The following is an 8,086-nucleotide window of genomic DNA, read 5'->3' on the forward strand; positions in this document are numbered from 1 at the left end:
AAAAGCCTGTCTATGACTGAGAGCTCGGCTCATGTTTGGGAATAAAACTGAAATCTAATGTTGCAATTGCAGCGGCATAAAGGGCTTCTTTGTGCTCCTCCGCACATGTTTGAATGCCGAAACCTGGCTGCCCTGGAGGCTCAGCCCCTCGCGGGTCAGGAGGCCAGGACGTGCCCTTCTCCTGCGGCGGACACGCTGCCGCTGCCGGGCACAAGCCCGACCCCACAGCATGGAGAGGAAAAACCCGGTCCAGTCTGGAGCATCCGCCTGGGCCGGCCGACACGTCTCTTATCTAGTTTTCCCACTTGACCAACAAGCTGGAGGAGCTGTTACCTCCTTAACTGTAAGGTTAGGTTTATTTTGGTTTCCTTGTCTCGGTATCAGATGGGTGTTGCAAGGGAAACCGGAGAGCTACCCTCAGGCAACCTTCGGTAGGCACAGCTTACAGTTTAAGGACATTTAAAACACAGGCTGTGTAGCGGTGGTGGTGGTTACATAGCAGAGCATCCCCACAGCCTCACCTCTGTTGGATAACAGCGAGTACGAGCACGCCTTCACAAAACCCATCCATATCCTCTCACCACGTTCCCTCCTGCATGTTACCCTCACTCCCACGGTGCGTCCCGGTTGCCCGACTTGTGTAGGCAAGGAGCTTTCTCATTCCCACCCTCCTTCCACCTGGTCCATTAAGAATTCCGCAGATTACACCAGTATTGCCAGGAGCTTGTGAGAGCTGGTTCCCCGGCCTGCCTCCGTCTCCGTTTTGAACCTCTCCCTGCGGGACTGTGCCCATGGGGACTCAGATCCCCATGACCATGGGCAAGGAAGAGACGTAAGGGAAGGTGAAGGAATGAGGATTCCTTCGATGCAAGATCCCTCAGATTTGGAGACTAACACTCCATGCCATTGTACTTCAGGTAGCTCATCACAGGGTAGTCAGACGCTGAACGAGCGTACCAGTAAAGAGCTTTGTCCTGCTCTCACAGGGAGAGAGTCCTGATGATGCCGTCAGGAGAAGGCTGGACCTCAGTGGTGTCGTGAGACCCAGAGTGACAGAAATGCAGAGGCAGAAAGAGGGAAAGGGACTTTGCCGTTGACGCAACTGGAGTCAAGCCTAGGTTCATATTTTGGGATTTTTTTTTTTAAAGCAGGATTGTAGTGTTAGTAGGTGACTTGTCTCATTCACCCTGATGTCCTCATCACGTACCAAGTTTCCTGCGGACACGGTGAACGGTGTTCTGTATAGACACATGTAACAGCATACAGCAATCTCACGTGGGAAAGTATCCCTATAAAAAAGAGGGACAAAAGAACACTATTTCTGTTCCTCGATGCTCAGACAACAGTTACGATGTAGTGAGTTCCACTACTAGATTTTGCAGGCAAAAAATGAATGAATATAAGAGCTTTTCCTTTTTTTCCAGATTTCCTTGTCCCAAAAACTTCTCACTAGGAAATGGAGAGATTTTAACTGTCCTGTGCTGGAGGAGGGTTTAGAGGGAGGCTGTAACAGGAGATCTCTTCTATGAGCAAATGGATGCATTTGGGAAACCTGAACTATCCTTATGTCAGGACACTTTTACCATGGAGATGAAATTTCTGAAATTATTGAATTTATTACAGGGCACGTGTAATTCAGTAAGCATTTGAACAAAAATTAATTATGCAGGGATCATTTGTAACCCAGTTAATCTTTGGAAGTCTCTCACGTTTTACGTAGCCTGTACTCAGAATAAACTCTAATTCGAGTAAGTGAAGGTGAAACTACTGTAATTACTCCAAATTGGGCCACAGATATTAACTAATGAGTTGTTATGAAGGTTCAAATTCCAAGGCCTTTAAGGGCTATGGAGTTTGGAAGGGGCTTTAGCAAAATTTAGCCATGTGTGAAGTGCACAAAGAATAAAGCTCACTGCTTGTAATTTTGCTAGAAACATTTTCTCAAATAAATGGGATTTAGGCAGTCAAATGAACAGGAACCACCGTAGGATCATCAGCTGAGAAATGCAATCCTCAAAGCCCTTGCTAATTGATCTTAGAGGTGCCAAAAGTTGCAAGGTCCTCAATGGAGTGCGTGCATGGATGTGTGCCAGCAGTGGCAGGTCCCCAGCCAGCTGGACCCAAGCCAGCTCTGACCCACGACCTGCCCAGCCATACCAGTACGATCCTGCACTGGAGCCACTGAGGCTTCTCGTGTCCCTGTGTAACAACAGCCGATGTTGGTCCCTGGAGGGGACGGGGCGAAGACCTGCCCGCTGCTGGGCCGTGGTCTTGCTGGGGAGTCGAGCCTGTACTGTCCTGAGCTGGCTTTACCGATGTTTGTCCTAGGTACTTCTCCACCTACGTATTCATTAAAGATCCTGCTTGCTGATTAGGCTTATGACGTTGCCTGCTTAAATGGACGTCTTCAAATTATGGAATATATAGGTCTTTCTGTAGTACGTACTGTGCCCGTTTAAATTGTTGATGTTTCTCTTTATCCCTGGGCTTCTCAGCTGTGTTCTACTTCATCAGTGAGTGTGCACGACATGCAGTTGACTCCCGACTGACAAGCTGTAGGCTGCATAATTCAATCATTGGTGGTGACATATTTGAGATCTGCTTTTTATAAATATTCTTTAAGAGCTTCATAAAACATGAATGCCTCGTGAACATCCCTGTCAGAAAGCAAATTCACCAAATGTTTGGGGAAGAGAAGATGAAGAGGACATAGCAGCAAAAATTATTTCAGCTGCTAGCCTGAGTGAAACGTTTTGTGTTTTAAAACATCTTGTGTTTTAATTATCTGCCTGGCTTTTAATCTCTTTTCAGGAAATGACTAGAATTGTAGGCACACCAGCAGATGGGGATTAACTAATTCTGTACGCAGAAGACAGCATCACCTTCTTGCAACTTAGGCTGTCATGCTGTGAACAGTCAGGGTCCAATTTCTCAAGCTGGTAGACAAGTCAATATGCACAAATGCTATTGAGTGAGTTTCCAAAGCACCTTGGTAGGCTCACTGTCTTGGATTCAGTAAGAGAAAAATCATATGTTCATAAAAGGACTGGCGTATCTGTGACTGTCTTCACAAGGGGACTCTCTTCTTTATGGTCCATATACAGTGGTTTTCCACTTTGCATAATCAAGTCATTTTCCTGCTTAGTTTCTGCCTTGCCTCGTCACGTTCCCAGCCCCGTCTGCCCAGTGCTCTTGCTTCACAGGAAGCGATGGGAGGGAGTATTTTCCCCAGGGTCTCTCTGTGAGTATTCTAGCTCCGAGGCCGAAAGCTAGGGGTTACCACATCTTTTGATGTTGCTTTCTGAGGCAGCATTTTTTATTAGCTGTTTGATCATACATTTAATTTCATTGGATATTCTTTTATTAACAGACAAAATGTGTTGCAGAAACTCTTTGTTGGAAACATTGCTGAAAAATTGCTGATTTTATTAAGTTACCCTCCCCTTTGTCTTTCTAACATCCTTTAGATCACCCTGGGTTCAACAGGACTGCTGATGTGCTCTCTGTTTACAGAGAAAATGGAGACGCGGCCCTCCATGCCCCATGGGACAACACGTTCATCCTCAGAAGGGGGTTGTCGCTGTGGGTAAGTGGCTCGTGGGCTGCTACACCCGAGAAAGCAGCAGAGGCCGTCCCTTGCCTTCTAGCATCTTCTCGGGTAGCTACATGCTGTCTGCTTAGGATCCCATTTTGAGGTGCTAAACTCTTCTCCTAGGTTATGTGTGAGCATTTGCTCTTAACCTTAGTCTGTGGACTCCCCTTGTAGAGCTGGACATTTCCTTGCTAGGCACAGGAATACAACATTAAGGTCTTTGAGAGTCTGGCAGGAGTCTTACTAACAATGAAACTTCATGGAAAATCCCACAAGGCTTTTCCATAGCTTCAGGTCCTTAATTACCTGGCTATAGCTATTCCTCAGGTACAAGGACAGCTTTGTGTATCTTCTCCAAGCTCAGTGACACAGGTGCTTAATAATAAGCTTAATGTAGCTTCCTAAGTCTTAAGAAGACTTAAAGTATTTCATGCTGATTTTTTATCTGTGGAGAATGGCACTTGGCAAACACGATAGCTGGTGTGTATATACATATGTAGGGTGTGCTGTGGCAGTCCTCCTCATCCATCATCTTTCCTTGATACTTGGAAATGAGATATTTACACATTTTTTTAAATTTCTGAGTGATATTAGTTAGACCCATGAAAAAAAACATATGCACTCTTTACTGCGATTTCTTAAAGCGCTGCTCTTGCCTTTCCATTGCAGTAACTTTTTCTGTTTGGTTGACTGTTTCTATAAAAATAGATCTGAAGCACAACTGATCAAATGAAAGCTGTTGGAAATGAGCCAATTTGATTAATTAGTTAGCCATTTCCTAGCAGTGTTTTTAATCGAGCAAACACTAGTCAGTCAGTGGCAGAACAGATTGTGGTGTAACTTAATACATGTAATTATACTCTGCATAGATTGTGTTTCTTCAAACAGGCTCCTATTCAAAAATGAAGGCATGTCATAATTGATCAGGTTTTAATCCTTCTACACTGTGGCCTCGTGGATAGGCTGTTAGTATACATTTATTACAACATCTGAGAACGCTTCACAAAATCAATTTTAATATTAATTATTTAGGTGGCTTGCTAGAAAGAAATCTTCAGGGGGTGATGAATAATATTAATGCAGTCATCAGTTCTGATTGATTCCTTCTGGGCTGACAAAAATGAGCTTTAATTGCTAGTAGCCCCAGGCAAAGTCAGGACACTGCAAGTGTTCCCAAAACAGTTAATTTGAGCTCAGTACTCAGTGATGGGTGTTTAGCGGAGGTACCGATGCGGTCTCATTTTGTGCTGGTGTAGCTCGAGAGAGTGAAAGGGAAGGTTTTTATGGATGTTGTTGTATGTCCTGAAGAAGTGGCGGCTCTACGGGGTTCAAGTGATCTTTCGCTTACACACGGTCTTCCATTTCCCTTGCAAAACCTGAGCTGTGTAAATGCGTTCATAACAGTATGTGCCTCTGCCACTTTCTAGTTCTCCGTTACTACCCAGTGCAACCCCTGTGCAGAGATGAGACCTTGCGGTTCTGCATCCTTCCTGAACCCCGTGCTGGCACCTCAAATAACGAGGAAGCTATAGAAATGTCTCCGTTAGGTCTTTCTGTCCTAAAGGCTCCCTTCAGACAAACTGCAGGGAATTATATAGGCAAGCAAGTTATCTTTATGAAGGCTGGGTGATGGGGAAGGAGGAGCACACTACCCTTTTCTCTGGGGCAAGGTTAGCATTTACAGTGGAGGACGCCATTTACTCATGAAGAGAGCACAGAACAGATCAACCTTTAATAAAGACCGATGTGTAGGAGGGAGCTCTGAGCAGGGCAGATCTAGCTGAAAATAGCTTTGTGTCCTTTGCTATCTTCAGGTGCAAAAAGCCAGTCTGCTGTTTTTCTGCAGGTACCGTGTGTTGAATATGGACCCTCCCCAGCTGGATCCCAGCCCATGCAAAGGATGCACCTTTCTGGGCTTTGGATCTGGCTCAACAATCCCAAATTCAGACTTTCCTCTGCTTTCTCACCTTTGATTTCATAGCCCTACAGACAGGATTCCCCAAAGTACACTACCTACCAAGAAGGGAGACATCCCCTCGTTCAGATGTTGTCCTTACTGCAAAGTTCGTGATACCTCTCCCAGTCTTGAAGAGGATTTACCAGGGGAAGCAGGTGAGGGAGTTAAAAGGCTACAGCTGCTCCTCCCCACCCCTGTTAGCAACCCCAGTGCTAACTTGCACCCAGCTTTGCTGGTAAGTGATAGTCACCTGGCTGTGCACCCCAAGAACAGAAGCATCTGCTTCGCTTCCAGGCAACAGGGTCTGCTGATAGTCAGTCACAGTACAGGAGAATGTGGTAATAATTCATGTGCGTATAAATCAAATGATGCATTTAAAAATCCAGCAGAATAAGTGGATATTTTTTTTCCTCCCCCAAAATACATTGTAGATCAAAGCTTAATTAATTTGGGAAATGTTGTGGCTTGCATATGTAGACAAATTTAGAAGATCATATTATTCCCTTCTGGCGATATAATCTATGAGTGAGGTTTTCTGCAATACACTACCCTTTCTTGATTATGCAGCTTTTTCAGAAAAGTCCTATTATTTTTTTCATGTAAATACAACCAGAGGAAGATGGCTTTTGATTTATACACAAATCAATACTCCCTTCTGATTGAACTCGCGCTGCGCTGCTGTAATTATATTCATGGATTTTGTGTAGGTGTAAGACAGGAAGCAATTATCAGCCTCAGCCATGAGCGCATATAAAAGAAATCTCACTTTTCTTTGGAACCATAACATTAACGACATTCTCTATCTAACATCAGCCCCTTTCACATGACTTCTGCTAACTGCACTGTTGTTTAGCTGAGGAAAAAGTAATAGCAGATAGCTGTGATTAAATAACATCTGCATGAATTTAGGGTGCTGCAGTGTTTGGAGCTTTGCCTTGCTGAAAAAAGCCAATGTTTTTAATTTGTATCAAAACAGGTGATGGGTTTAATTCAAGCATTTTCTTTTCTATTGAGCTGAAAGCTAATCATGGCTGTAATTCATTCCTTAGTGATTCTCTGCAATGGCAGGTGTTGCAGGAGCATTTAAGGAAAGTGTCATCAAGGCAGTTTCACTGGGAAAAGGCATGGTAAAATAAATGCGTAAATAGTCTGCTTAAAGATGGTCTGAATCATTTTAATTACCAGCACTCAGTCACCGGTGGGCTCTGGAGGGGTAGCATTGTAACACCGGCATTGTTACTGTAAAAAAAATCTGTCACCTGGACAGTAGTATGCCACCTCTGACATTGAAATGCATCAGAGTCACCTGGAGGCGATTGCAAGTGCCCAGCTGAAGTCTTAACTTTGTCCCCAAGGTGTATCCACCAACAAGCGCTATCCCTACCTCTGCTCAGGGGAGAAAATACCTTAGGCATCAGTGAGAGACCCAGTTGGGTTTAGGGGCTCTCAGAGTTCAGTGAACTGATTTGCCCCTTCTCCTGTTTTGTAAGGTGCTTTTACAGTGAAATTTTATCACAGACTTTGTATCACATCACACTTATTATATCATAGACTGAAGAGCTTCTATTTATGGCTGTCTGCTGCTTCCACCTCTCAGAGGGCCACTTCCAGCTAGCTTTAAAGCTGATGTGCCTGAAGTGGGATTTTTTTCTTAATGATAGTAATTAACCTCTGAATAGCCAGCTTCACCCTTGCTTATTCCTTTCTGCCAATGCATTTCTGTGTGCGTGTAGACACGCCTAACTGTAGAAAATGGGGACCTGCTAATCCATGTATTTGCACTTACTGCGTAGCTCATTTAGGGTGTGAGGCTAGGTATATGCTTACCCTAAGGATGCATTAACTTTTTTTCCCGCTTGAGCTGAGATTTTCACATTATAATCCAAATTCCACATTTAGGTGTCAAAGCAGATTGTCAAAATCTTTATTATAATAATAACCATAATGTTGACAGATTTCACTAAAAGAATACTGTTTAAAAGCCGAGAATTTATTTAGGGCTTAAATAAAGGCTCAGAAGATTAACTTCTCCCCCTTTTATAAAGTAATAGCTGGGAAGGCGGGGCTGGTATCTGTAGCAGGTACTTTAACGTCTTCTGCAGAGACCCTATATACATCTCCGCACCTAAGGGACAGCTCTATCTTACCCTAAAGTCAATGAGTGGCAGCCTGAACCCCAGAGGTCACCAGTACTGCAGCTGCTCACTGGAGTGCCCCGGCACACGAGCACGTTCAGCTCAGATATGTGCACGTGCATGTGTGCCGACATTGCTGCTAAATTTTACAGAACACACGATACGGAGCATATGCTGAGGATGTGGCTTGATGCTGGCAAAGGGGACTAGAGCTGATGATACCTGAGCTGACATAAAGCTCCTTCAAACAAAGGTAACAAGCTGAATTGTTTCGAGGACAGACAAATGAAAATGGTGAGTTTGTGCTGACTTGGTGCTTGGCATCCCGCAAGCAGACCGGGAATGCTGTCAGTGTGCCATGAAGCCAAGACCAGAGTGACTGCGATCTGCAGCTTTCCTAAG

The 8,086-nt window shown here is 44.4% G+C and overlaps 1 long non-coding RNA gene across 1 annotated transcript; it reads left to right on the forward strand.

The window, feature by feature from the left end:
- The first annotated feature begins 205 nt into the window (after positions 1–205).
- On the forward strand, positions 206–6,897 carry LOC128135537 (uncharacterized). The gene is made up of 3 exons (XR_008233106.1): positions 206–348; positions 3,468–3,586; positions 5,439–6,897. It is a non-coding gene; the product is annotated as an uncharacterized LOC128135537 (long non-coding RNA).
- Positions 6,898–8,086: the final 1,189 nt, after the last annotated feature.

Source organism: Harpia harpyja, chromosome 23 (assembly GCF_026419915.1).
Source record: "Harpia harpyja isolate bHarHar1 chromosome 23, bHarHar1 primary haplotype, whole genome shotgun sequence".
In the NCBI taxonomy this organism is placed as follows: Eukaryota; Metazoa; Chordata; class Aves; order Accipitriformes; family Accipitridae; genus Harpia; species Harpia harpyja.